This window comes from Lontra canadensis, unplaced genomic scaffold (genome assembly GCF_010015895.1).
Source record: "Lontra canadensis isolate GAN:19392208 unplaced genomic scaffold, GSC_riverotter_1.0 scaffold78, whole genome shotgun sequence".
Lineage (NCBI taxonomy): Eukaryota > Metazoa > Chordata > Mammalia > Carnivora > Mustelidae > Lontra > Lontra canadensis.
In genome coordinates this window covers 7,431,880-7,446,000 of record NW_022631072.1, presented here as the reverse complement: position 1 = coordinate 7,446,000, position 14,121 = coordinate 7,431,880, and positions in this window count along the sequence as shown.

Sequence of the window (14,121 nt, the reverse complement as noted above, 5' to 3'; positions counted from 1 at the left end):
GGGAAACTGAAGCCCTCAGAGGTTTTGTCACTTCTTCAGGACCACACTTATTGCCCTATTTGCCACACACCGGCACAGGATCTCAAGAGGTACCTTCCAATAACCATCTCATGTAAACATCTGGAACCAGACTCCTCAGGGCTGGGTAGCCAGCCAAAAGCCTTCCCTGCCTTCTTTCAACCAGTTAGTAACAGAGTCAGGACCAGAAACTTGACCCCAAATCCAGTATTCTTTTTCTGGAGTGCTTCTAACTTTGTGGTTTTTCCCCTGAAGATCTCCAGACTCTGATTCCCCTGAAGAGCTTTAGTCCTTCGGACCTAAACTGATGCCCAGGGTGTACTAAAGGAAATAAGTCATTAGAAGAGGTGTCACTCCAGATTTCATTTAGGCAAAGTAGCAAATAAATACCCCCCACTCTGTGATCAGTCTCACAGCCTCTCACAAGGTACTTGCCAACAGAGATATTTTGCTGACCCATTGAATCTCACGTGACAAAGAAAAAAAAAAATCCCTTCCATAAGTCATAGTCACAATGTATATATTGACGAGACGTGGTTTAGTACCAAATAGGCATTCTCTGCCTCAAAGAAAGAAGGATTACTGAATGCTGATACTGACGCTAATGTTAGTCTATTACAAGTGTTTCATGCTGTGGCTCTATTCTGATTTGTGCCTTGAGATAAAGATTTAATATCCCTCATTTAAATTACAGTATCTATTGGATTTTTATGGGCTGCAGTATGCTCCTATACTAACATTTCAACGCAGTCATTTCCACCCAAAGATTTATTTGATCTGACAAGTCACACACGTCACACAATTAAAACAACTGAAACATCAGCTCGGTGGGCCACATTCTATTGTCTTTATGCATGCAATAATTATTTCTTGAATGCCCCCTCTGTGACAGAAGCTGTCACAAGTGGGAAATAGGAGAGGCATGCGACGTTGAAGGGGGATAGAAAGATGGATGATACAGACGTATGTCCTCATGGAATTCCTAGACAAGTAGAAGAAATAGACACCTGGCAGCCCAAAATTTACAATGCAACACAGTAGAGTCTGAGACCACAGAGGAAGAGAATATATTTTTGGTCAGGGGAGAGGGAAATATGAGACAACTTTGAGAGCTGACATTTGAAGGAGTTCTCAAAAGACAACATTGACAAGAGAGCACAGAGGCAGGATATTAGAAGTAGGAGGTCCAAAAATGTACAAAGTTTTGGAGATGTAAAGAAGAAGTTTTAGGAGACAGCTAGCATTTGATCTGGGCTACACCCAGAGTGCCTGGGAGCAGGGAGGGGATTCCTAGAGAAAAGTTGAAATTCAAAGAGGGTAAGTTCTGTGTACCCTGCTTAGGAGAGAGGACTTGCTTCTGTAGAAAATAGTAAGATTCAGGCAGTGTCATGACATCATCAGGTCTGTGTTTAAGAAAATCAAGTATAGGAGGGATGCAGTTACAATGCTGTGTGGCAAAGGTCCAGGCAAGAAATAAGAGCCTGAGCTATGAAAATGCCACCGCTATAACTGGCAAAGGATCTCAAGAGGTACCTTATGATCACTACATTTGAAGGGGCATGTGCACCTGAATGTTTATAGCAGCAATGTCCACAATAGCCAAACTATGGAAAGAACCTAGATGTCCATCAGCAGATGAATGGATGAAGATGTGGTATATATAAACTATGGAATACTATGCAGCCATCAAAAGAAACAAAATCTTGCCATTTGCAACAACGTGGATGGAACTAGAGGGTATTATGCGAGCGAAATAAGTCAATCAGAGAAAGACAATTATCATATGATCTGAGGAATTTGAGAGGAAGGGCAGGGGGTTGTGGGGGGTAGGGAAAGAAAAAATGAAACAAGATGGGATCGGGAGGGAGACAAACCCTAAGAGACTCAATCTCAGAAACTGAGGGTTACAGGGGCAGGGGGGTAGGGAGAGGGTGTTTGGGTTATGAACACTGGGGAGGGTATGTGCTATGGTGAGTGCTGTGAAGTGTGTAAGCCTGATGAGTCACAGGCCTGTACCCCTGGGGCTAATGATACATTATATGTTAATAAAAAGGGAGGGGGTTAAAAAAAAGAGGTATCTTCTGATAACCTTCTCATGTAAACATCTGTAACCAGAAACATCAGGGTTGGGTAACCAGCCTTAAGCCTTCCCCGCCTTCTTTCATGCAGCAAGCTATTATTTACAACATAAAGTTCTCAGACCACTTCTGTAAGAAGACAGGTGTCTGGATGACCCAGATCTGATCCCTTCCTCCTCCCCCAGCCTAATGATCTCACGTGCCATCCACTTCGCTTTTGCTTTTTCTCCCATCAATGAGGCTGGATCTAAGTGGGCCAGTAAGTCTGATTCATAGACACAACAATGATGTAAGAGGCTTGGGACCTCAGTCTCAAAGCTCCTCCCTTTTAGGCCAAATAGGAAAACATAGAAATGAACTGACCCACTTGGAAAGAAAGTATTAGCTTATTAGTAAGCCACCAAGCACCCAATAATACCCCAAATGCACAGTTCACTGGTAAAAGGTAACTGAGGAAAAAAAGGCTAAAGTTTAGGACAAATGGGGCCTCTGCTCCCATCCCAAATGCATACATGGGGGCCTGAGCTCTCAGAATGCCCATGATGAGCCCTCAGAGCTGACAGCAAGTTCACTCTCTCAACCATCAGAAGGGCTGAGGTCTGCAGTAGGCAGCGGGAAAAAGGTAGAGTTTCCTACGGCTTCCCCTGCTCTAGAGAGAGAGAGGGGAAGAGAGCACTTAGCTCTTGTGTCTAGCCAGTGAAAGCCTAAGGAGAAACCAGAAGTCTTGCCTTAGTCACAACCATCCTTGTCACTCAGTGGCCAAGGAGGTCCCAGAAAGAGGATGCAGCAAGGCAGAAACAACCCCCTGCACAGTGAGAGGGGCAGAAATATTTGGTGAGAGGCAGTTTGCCAAATAAAACACAAAATGCAGGGTGCCTGGGCAGCTCAGGTGGTTAAGCGTCTGCCTTTGGCTCAGGTCATGACTTCAGGGTCCTGGGATCAAGCCCCGCATCAGGCTCAGCAGGGAGCCTGTTTCTCCCTCTCCCTCTGCAGCTCCCCCTGCTTGTGCTCTCTCTCTCACATACACTGTTCCTCTCAAATAAATAAAATAAAATAAAATTTTTAAGTGATTTTAAAAAATAAAATAAAATACAGAATGCCCAGTTAAATTTGTATTTAGGACAAACAACAAATAGCCTTGCAGCATAAGAACATCCCAAGTAGGGACCCTGGGAGGCTCAAGTGGTTAAGCATCTGCCTTTGGCTCAGGTCAGGATCCCAGGATCCTGATGGGATCCCACATCATGCTCCCTGCTCAGCGGGAAGCGTGTTTCTCCCTCTGCGTGCAGCTCCCCCTTGCATGTGCGCTCGCTCTCTCTCTCTCTCTCTCTCTCTCTCTGACAAATAAATAAATAAATAAATCAAATCTTTACTTAAAAAAAAAAAAAAAGAACATCCCAAATATTGCATGGGACATGCAGTAAGAAATGTGTTGTCCATGTGGAACTGGACACTCTACACTTCCATCTGATAAGTCTCATCCCCAGTGGAAGAGTCTTCCTTGGTGGCGGAGATACTCACATCCCCACGTCTGCTTGCGAAGCCCAGGGCTCTGGCCATGGAGAACTTTACCATCACGCGGTCCATCAGCTGACATTTGCTCGTGATGAGAGCGAGGAGGCCCAGAGAACTGCGAGAAACGGCCCCCAGTCCCGCTGCTCACGGAGGGCAGACCAGGCAGCAAGATACACCTGCAGATCCCGCCACCGGGTTCTTTCTCTTTGGCCACCCTAAGTCCCCTTTGTCCCTTGGCTCACCATCTCCTGGACTAGCTGAATGTTCCCTCAGGGCAAACAGAATTATTTTGTCATACCTTCTCGCAATGCCTAGCGCGATGCTTTACGAGCCCCACAGGGTCCTCGATACCGTGGAGTGCCGGGCCACGTGGCTAAGTTACCTGGACGGCTGCCACCTCTCTCCTGCCGGCCACCTCCTACGAGGTGCAGCTGCCCCAAGGGCTGCTGGGAAGCTGGCCCGGCCTCCAGCCAGGCGTGAAAATGGTCTGAGCCCTCTGGAGAGGCCATGAAGTACCACCCTCTGGGTAACCGACGGCCTTGTGGGGGGACATCCTCTCTGTGGGGGTAAGGCTTCAAGGAAAACGCAGCTGGGACCTGCTAGCTGTCGGGAAAGGCAGTCTTAGGTACATCAGGAGCTTCATCCTCCTCCACAGCAAACCTCTGGCCAGAGCTGCCAGCAAAGAACCAGCTGGACTTTGAGGATTTCTTTCTCTCCTTTCCCTTGCCTCCCTCTTGTGGACAAGCAGGCACGCAGTTAGCACAAATGCCGTGAGGAGAGGACGAGACCACCACCAGCGGGCACAGCCAGGCTGAGGTCTCTGCCAAACCCAGCCTTGTGGGGCGGGACACTGACAACTTGATCTTCCCCGAGGCGATCTTCCCCGGCCCACCACACTTCTCACAAATCACACCCCACTGTCCTCTCCCTGTTCCCAGCACCTGCGGGTTCCCATGCTCTCGTGACTGAGCCAGCCAGATGCCCCAAACACAGGCTTAAGCAGGATGCCCACATGCTTTGTGAGGCTAGTAATAGCATTTATTTAGTGCTTAGTAAGTACAAGCTTCTTTTTGCTAAGCATTTGACACACGTTGTCTCCTTTACATTCATAATCTTCACAGCAAGTCACTGAGGCTGAGGCTTGTGCCCATTTTACAGATGAGGAAACTGAGGTTGGGAACCATTAAACAAGACACAGAAGCTTTTCCTCTACATGGCAGAACTGGGATTCAGACTCAGAAAATCTGATACGAGCCTCTAGAAAGCCCTGCCCAAAAGAGGACTTTCTACAGTAATGGACATGTTCTGTGTCATCCAGAATGGGAGGCAGTAGCCACAAGCAGCTACGGAGTGTTTGAAATGGAACTACAGCAACTAAATTTCAAATGTTATTTAATTTTATTTATTTCTAACGTCAATAGATACAGATGACTCGTGGCTCTTCTGTTGAACAACACAGCTTAGACTATAAACCCCTCTGTTATTCTAACCACTCACTTTCCTCTTCCCTACACGCATACGTCCATGCCTACCCTGAGTGGGTTAGGGAGATACTCGGTTCACATCATTCCCTCAGCCCTCTCTTCACAAAGTAGACTCCAACTAGAAAATTGATAATTGACGTGTGTCTGTCCTTGTTGACACTATAAGGCAAGGAAAAGCAAATTGATGACATAAAAGACAGGAGCTCTTATCCTCCCTCTCCTAGTGACAAGTCACATAATTTCTCTGGGTCTCGGGTTCTGCCTCTTTACAAGGACAGAACTGTACTCCATGATCACAAAGCTCACTTCCAGTTTTCACCTTCTGCAGGTGGAAAGGGCTTCCAGAAGCCCTCTCTGGCTCTCAGGGGGGTACATTTAAACCAGGCGCCCCAGGTGATGAGTCTGGCACCAACAGTGATTACCTGGAGGCACAGTCAGCGAGCATGCTTGATTGTGCACATCTAACACTCCATAATATATGGGGTTCTTTTTTTAGAACCCTAATCAGAGACTCCATTTACATAATTAACATCTTTAGGAATAATTGCAAATGACACATCTGTTCACTATCACCTCCTTGGCAAACTATGTGTTATAAACACAGTTTCTTGAGCTCTGTAAACACTTGGTGCCTGTCCTTTGCTTTTCGTGTGCGTCACTTTCCATCTTGGTGAGAACCCCGCGTGACCTAACGCTGCATGGTTCCATCCCTTCTGCCCATGGTACTCAAACCAGAGCAGGACCTGCTTGCAGTAACTACCTGCCCTGACTGGCTACAGAGCATGAGCTCTTGACCTTGGCTTCCCAGACCAAGTCTTCAGAGGAATCATGAAATGTGATAAAATTCTACATGTCTGTGGTTGTGCATGTCTGTTCTGGGGATAGGGTTCATGGCTTTCAGTAGAGTTTCAGTGGGTTAGAGAAATGTGCCATAGACTGGGAGTGCCCATAGTGAGCCTGGACCCTCTCTGTTCCCAGAAAGCCTTGGATAGGACCAAACATGGCTCCTTTTTGGAAGTAAGGCCAGCTTTATGTGGGGCCTCACATGGGATATAATATAATGGAATCAAGAAGGCTGCCAAGGCTTCTCGAACTTTAATGAGCATATGTGTTAGTTGTGGATCTTGTTAAAATGCAGATTCTGATTCAGTAGTTTGGGGATGGGCCCAAGATTCTCCTGGTGGCCCAGCACACACACTAGGAGTAACAAGGCACTAGACCAAAACCATGTTGGCATCCTCTCACCTCTCCTGCATCTTCGTGCCGTGTAACTACTTATGACACTACTTAATTTCCTGAGATATATATAGCCCTGGGTATACTTTATTCCTAACTAGGACTTTCTCCCCAACTAATTTATCTGTTGCCTTGCTCTAGTGAACTAAGCTGAACAACGTGGAATCCACAAGGGCCCCCTTTATCCTTTTCCTTTCAAGACTAAGTCAGGCACAGCCCCGGTCAGCTCATTAGTTTTATTTCCCCTCAGCCCCACACTGGCCCAATTTAGCCCTTCGGAATGAGGTTGTTTCCCACAAATGGCATTCCTAGCTCAAATAGAACTTGGACAAAGTAAGTTGCTCCATCTATGTATCCTAAATGTGAATTTCCTTTTACTCATCCCTTTTACTCATCCAATGTTTTGTTTCCCCAATACTAGCTAAAGAAGCATGGGACTCTGATGTTTATTTTGAACTAAGAAGGTATTCATCTGAAGGGAGAAGGCTCTGGGTGGTCTATATGAAACAGGTTGCCCAGGAAAAAATCAGGACCCCTTCACTAATCTTATTCAAGGTGAACAATGGCAGAGACGCCATAGCAAGGATTGAGTGATGTAGTCCACTGAAAAATATGGCCACAATATTGTGCAACAACTCTCCTCATGGGGTAGAGTCTGCTTCTCTGCCTTGAGCCTGGGCTGCATCTTGTTTTCATCAATTGAATGTGGCAGAAGAGTTCCAGAGCCCAGCCCTCAAGAAGCGTTGGGGCTTCTTCCCTCTGAAATGCTGAACACCATGTAAGGAACCCAGTCTAGCCCACTAGGAGGGGAGGCTGCATGGAGAAAAATGAGGCACTGCAGGCCACACTCAGGACCATCTTCCAGAACATGGGTGAGGCCACTTTGGTTCCCCAGTTCAGTACAGCCACTTAAGTGAGCCCTGGGGGAAAATAGCAGAGGAACCACACAGCCAACCGAGAATGGTGGGAAAAAATACATCACTGTCATCGTAAGTCACTACATTCTTTCCATAGGTAGCTTTTATTAGATTAAAAAACTTATTTTCTATTTTGAATTAGCAGGATCTTTTTCATAGTGAATAGCGGTTGAGTGTGATCAAATCGAAGTCACTACATTTTGAGATGGTTTGTTATACAATAGTAGATAACTGAAACGGGTGGGATGCTGGCATAGACCATCTGAACACTCTTCAAATGGGATTCTGTATTTTAAGTAATGTTGGGCAGGGGGAGGAGGGGAGGGAGTAGATTAAGCTCCAGTCAAGCTTGTTCTTCTGGGTCTCTACAGCTCTGTTCTCCATTCCCAAGTCTGGTTTCTACACAGGCTTTTGTTGCCAACCTACCCTGTGAGAAACAACGAATGTCCTCCCCCACCGAAAGGTGACTTCGGATCTTTAGTGATGCTAATAGAACAGGGTATCCTGCTTGAACTGCCCCAAGGATTTAGATAGGCTCCAAGAAACAAGAAGGTCCCACCTCCCCACCAAGGTCCCATCTCCCCACGGCCACAAAGTGCTATGCCTGCGGGCTTTGAGATTTAGAGTGCGGCCATGGGGTGCCTCAGAGGAGAGCTGGGAAAGTGAGGTGACAATGGCAAGGATGGGGTAGTGTTCTCCGCACCCTGACTTCAAATCCATTGCAAAGGACTACTTTTGAATCTCATTAAAAAAAAAAAAAAAAAAAAAAAAAAGGAATGGTGCCAGAAGCTGAAGGAAGAACTTGAGGAAATGTAGGCACACACACTCTGCCTCAGAGCCCAGGAGACAGACCTGGGGATAGAATGTCTCCCTTCCTCACCGTGCCCCAGCTCCCGTGTACAGACCCAGCAGCTTTGGCTTCCTTGGAGGAGAAGACTATGGATGGACATACCACGGTCCCACCAGCCAACCCACACAAGGATAAGGGCCCCTCACAAAGGAGTCAATGCACAAAATGAGCAGCCAAGAGATGTCAACTCTTTGGGGAACCTCCTTGAGATAAAGAGGAGAGCCTCTGGGGAGAAGGAGAGGGGGTCTAGGGTGAGCACATGAGGCTCTGTCTGTAGCATCCGTGAATGTGTCCACACATGGACTCCCAGGCTGGTTGCACAGCAAAATTAAGATCTTTTTCAGTTTCTCTTCCTGATTGTCAGAGATTCCCAGGACCTGCACCAGATGCTCCGATCTCATCCAGGTTCTTTGTACATCCTCCCTTTCTGAAGAGCTGTTCTCCTACAGGTGTTTTAGGTTATGTACAAACTGAAGCTAATATCCCCAGCTGGGTTGATACTTCAACTAAGTTTGAAAATAAAGTTAGGGAATGAAAGTTTGGAGCTCAGAAGGGGAACTTAGGACTTCTTATCCAGCTACTTGCCTATTGTTATTTATGGAATATGGAGAGATATCATATACAGACAGAGAGAATATACATATAGAGATACATAGATATATATATGGTAATCCACGCACTATTTCACCTCAAGTAGGATACAGATTGCATTATATTCTTATTTCAAGAGGAGAAATCATGTATATAATGGACCAGGTTACAGAGAATAAACCAATTGACCCGATTCAACTAGTTTTTGTTATGTCTTGCTATATTGATTTCCTACAGCTTATTCCTTTTTAGTCATTAGGAGAATGCCATACAAACTGGTTGTTTTTTTGTTTGTTTGTTTATAAGATTATTTATTTATTTATTTATTTGTCAGAGAGAGAGAGAGAGAGAGCGCACAAGTAGGGGGAATGGCAGGCAGAGGGAGAAGCAGACTCCCCAGGAGGAGGAGGGAGCCCTATGTAGAACTTAATCTCCAGACCCTGGGATCATGACCATGGCAGATGCTTCACCGACTGAGTCACCCCGGGTGTCCCCATACAAACTGTTTTTCAGTGCCCAGTTCAACAATTTGGTAATAGCTAATGATATTGAAGAAAAGCTTCCCCTGTTACCCCACAATTCCACTCTGAGGTTATATCTTAGGCTATATACCCTAAAGAGAAAATCTCATACTTGGGTCTGAGGACACCTCAACAGGAATATCCAACATAGCATTGTCTGTGGTAGGGAAGAGTATGTTTATCAATAGGGGAGAATGAAATAAATTTGGAAAGCAATACAATGCCACAGTTAAAATGCTTGAACTAGACCTACCGATATCAGGATGGATAAATTGCAATATGATGTCAAATATAAAAAATTCAAAAGGATACTTATAGGAAAACCACAAGAGTTAATATTAAAAGCTCATCTCCAAAGAGTACTACATATTCTTTCTGTATATATTCTACATAGCGAAAGTAATTTTAATGAACAAGAAAGATAAAATCTGGTGTTGTGATAACAGTTCTCTCTGGAAAGAAAAAGAATAACACAGTGGAGTGGAAATACAGAGATTTGGCTACACAGCTACATTTTATTTCTAAAGAAGAAGGAAAGGAGAGAGATATGAGGAAGGAAAGAGAAAAGGTAGGGAACCAAAATTAATATGGCAAAATGGCAAATCTCTGTAGTTAGTACCTGAATATCAGTTACATTCTTTTTCAGTTTCCTTGTCTATTTAAACTCTTTCCTTTTTTAAATTTTAAAGATAACGGACAAATTACCAGCAAAGGGTCTCCATTCCCTCTGCTTTGACTAGAGGAACTTCCCGGGTTTGCTAATGATCCAGGTACAAGAAAACGCATCCTTGGTTTACACGCCACTCCTCATCTCTTCTCATTCTCATACCATTTTTCCTTACTCTTATATACATGCTTTGCCTTTGGTTGCTCCCCAATGACATTAGCCCCAGGAGACAGGATAAGAGGGAGAGAGGTTGGAAACACAAAAGCCAAGCCCTTGTAAGACACGAAGAAACACTTACTCGATACAGCCCACTGTGGAACGCTCAGTGTTTCTGTCACCTTGGGCATTCGGATTCATTCTGAGCATCTCCTCCAGACACAAGTCATTTAGCCAGCCAACAGGAGGAACAATTACTGCTGGCTTAAAAGATTGGTTGATTTCTCCAGCGTCTATTTGCCTGCAGTTCTGGCTCCCTGACAAATCAAGTCAGATCAATTTGTACCCTAAAGAGTAAATGGGAGGATGTGATTATTTTCCGGTTCAATAGAAAAGCATTTCATTTCAAAGGGCTGCTGCATAGCATTTCTTCTGAGATTTACTAGGAACAGGTCAAGTCCCTAGAGAGTAAATGATGGGTTCTCAGGAGGACAGCCCTGCGGTGCTGCTCACCTAAGCTTTGGGAACAGAGGCAGGATGTGGAGGTGAACAGAATGCATTCTCCCCTGAGAGCCTTCTACTGCCTAGTAGGTCCAGGCGGTTGTAACAAAATACTATAGATGATGTGGTTTGTCAACAACAGAAATGTACTGCTCACAGCTCTGGAGACTGGAAGTCTGAGGTCAGGGTGCCAACATGGCGATGTCCTGGGAGGGGTGCTCCTCTAGCCCTCTGATGGCTCTCTTCTTATTGCCTCATCCCACAGCAGAGAAGAAAGCTAGCTAGCTCTCTGGGCTCTTGTTAAAAGACCACGAATCCCATTCCTGAGGGCTCCATCCTCATGATGGAATCATCTCCCAAAGGCTTTACCTTCAGATACCATCACACTGGGATTAGGGTTTCAACATAAACATTTGGAAGGACACACATATTCGGTCCATCACACTCATGTTTAAGGAATATGTTTCTTGCCTCCTGAAAAGGAGTGAGTCTGTAAGAGTTAACGAAAACATGTTAAAGATTCAAGAGGATGGAAACCTAATTCTACTGGTGGTCAAATCAAGATCTAGAAAATTACCCCTGAAAAACAACCAAAAAAGTAGAAATGAACCTCTGAAGAACAAGAGGGAAACAGAGGGGAGAGAATATTCACACCAGTTTGGTCCTTGACACTTCGATACCCTTTACTTGCCTGGTAAGAGATTGGTTCACTGAGACACGGTGTTGGGATTAGAAGCCAAGTAAGAGAACCTTGGTTGGTTCTGGGTTCCTGTGACTGCGGGCTTCCCCTTGCCCTCTGCCTTCTCAGAGGTTATCTGACCCCTGAACTCAATCTTCAGTGTCAGATTCAACCCCTGCTCCTGCACTGTTTTCATTCCCTCACCGCACTGACGTTATAGCTGACATGGAGGTATTGGAATAATGTCACGGAAACATGTGGGCTTTGGGGGCAGGCCGCTCGGGTTCAGTTCTCAGCTCTGTGGTTTATGAGTTGTGAAACCTCGACAAATGACGTCAGCTTCGATTCCCTCATCTGTAACACAGGAACAGGAATAGCCCTTTCTTCACAGGCTTGTTACAAAGGACGGTGGGTATAAAGTTCTTCCACAGTCCCTGCCACAGATTAAGCACTCTACAGATGTTCATTATAATTATTGCTGTTATCATCTACCACCTTGGGTATGTGATGCTGGTGGGCTTCCTATGAAAGACTTCAAGATTTTTAAATCCAGATTTAGTGAGAATATGTCTATGACATGAGCATCAGGTCTGTTGGTCACAGTGGGCCTCTATCCTTAAGGGTGAGCTAGAAGTTGCCTCTAGGTCATTGTTATCCGCCATGGAATTATCATCCTTTTTCCATCGATCGCCATGGCAATCAGATATTTACCAATGCTCCCCATCTCCACAACCTCTACGTAAGGTCAGTTTATTCACGAGAACCATAGTGTAGCAATGTACAAGAAGTCAGAAGGCCAGAGTTTGGGCTCTTTCCATGGCAATAACCAGTTGTGTGGGGGAGATTTTTATCTATCATCTCTGCCTCTTGGTTTCCACAACTATAAAGTGAGGATCGTTTTTCATGTTCTATTCACTTCACCAGGTTGTGGAAAATTGAAAACACGAATGGGAAGGTATGTTGACTTCTAAAGGGTGAAGATGAAATGTAAGAGATCATTGTTGGCTGGTCATCGATATTTTGCCATCTGTGTGTCCTCGAATGCATGAACCTAACAGAGTCTAACACAGTAATGTCTAGAACACAGGAAGTACATCTACCAAAGACTGCTTAAATAAGCCTCATATCGGAAACAGCATATTTTTACAACTAGGCACTTCATACATATTATTGATAATAGTGGGTCCCTGAATCCAATTTAAAATTCTTCAGTATAAACTCTAGCATCTATCAGTAAACTGATCATGGCTGTCCCATACTACATACACTTAGCAAATGAAAAGCCTTCCATCCTAAAACAAGAAACTGACTGAGCACACTTTCTGGCAGGTTTATAGTATTTGCATCTGAATTTTATTTTTATTTAAAAAAAATTTTTTTTTTTTTTTTTGGACAGATAGAGATCACAAGTGGGCAGAGAGGCAGGCAGAGAGAGAGGGGGAAGCAGACTCCCTGCTGAGCAGAGAGCCCGATACAGGGCTTGATCCCAGGACCCTAGGATCATGACCAGAGCTGAAGGCAGAGGCTTTAACCCACTGAGCCACCCAGACGCCCCTGCATCTGAATTTTAAATGTCTCTTTTCATCAAGGAATGGTAAGGGACAAATAAATTTTCAGTTTGTTTCTTTTTAAGAATACAATTGTTAAGTATTAACCAATTTTGTGTTTCCTGACTCTATGGTGAAACTCCCTAGAACCATAGCCAAGCCGATTAAAAACTTTGCAGCAGCAGGAAATGACCGTGAATATTTTCTTTGGGCCTTTGTTAGGACTGGGCTCACACCTACTGCTACTGTTATCTGATGCATGGTCCCAACAGAAATGATGTTCACAAAGTAAATTGTAAACAGTTTATTTGCAACAAGCATTTCCTGCTGCTAAAGACTTTTGAGCACCCTGCTTCATATCCTTGGGCAATTTGGAAATGATTAATCACCACTCCTGCTTAAAGAATGCAAATCTAGGCAACTAGGGAAAATACGTTTATTGATATTAATGGGATTTATTTCAGATTTCTTTTTAAAGGGTACAGTCCCCATAGGACTGAGAGCTGAGCTCTCAGGACCTTTGTTCACAGGAAATCACTATGACCTTCTCTTCATGCCTTTGCTCATACTGTTCCCTCAGCCTGGATGTCCCCGTTCTCCCACTATTTCTTTGTCAATGTCCTTCCATACACCCCCTTGGTCTGTGGTACCTCCTTCCCACTCCAGCCCCAAACTAACTGCTCTTTCTTTGCGATGTCAGAACCATGCCCCTCTCTGCAGTAGTTCTTCTGCTTTGCTTTTAACTCCTCATCTCACATAGGATATTATGTTTCTTGAAGGACATGACCCCATCGTTCAGATTTTTATCTTTTTCTCTTTCAAAACGCATGCATATACAGCAGCTACATGACACTTTGCCCATAGTGAACACAAAATAAATATTAACCAACAGAATCCTAACAGTCATAACATACTCATTCAATAAGCATCTATTAAGTACTTTCTATGTGCAATGTTATGCCGGACTCTGCAACTGGAAGGGGATAACACGGATAAATAAGACCCAGTCTGACAGAGGAGACAGACATGCCAATAAAGATTATATTTGGTAAATGCTCAGATCAAAATGTACAAGATAAAATGGGTACACAAGAAAGGGAGAGACTTACTCTATCGGCGCCGGTGGAGGGGGTGGGGAGTGTCCAGACAGGCTTCACAGAAGAGGTAAGCCTTGGTCTTCAACAAAAAGCTTGAGAGGAATTCACCTGGAGCAAGGATGTGATTGGTCTGGAAGTCATTAAAAGAAAAGGGAATCATTTATGAATAAAAGTCCTTACTGTGGTAAGAATGATGGGGGCGACTAGGACTAGAGCCTGGGCATGCAGTATAAGTGCAGGGGGACGGGCTGGAGAGAGATGGAG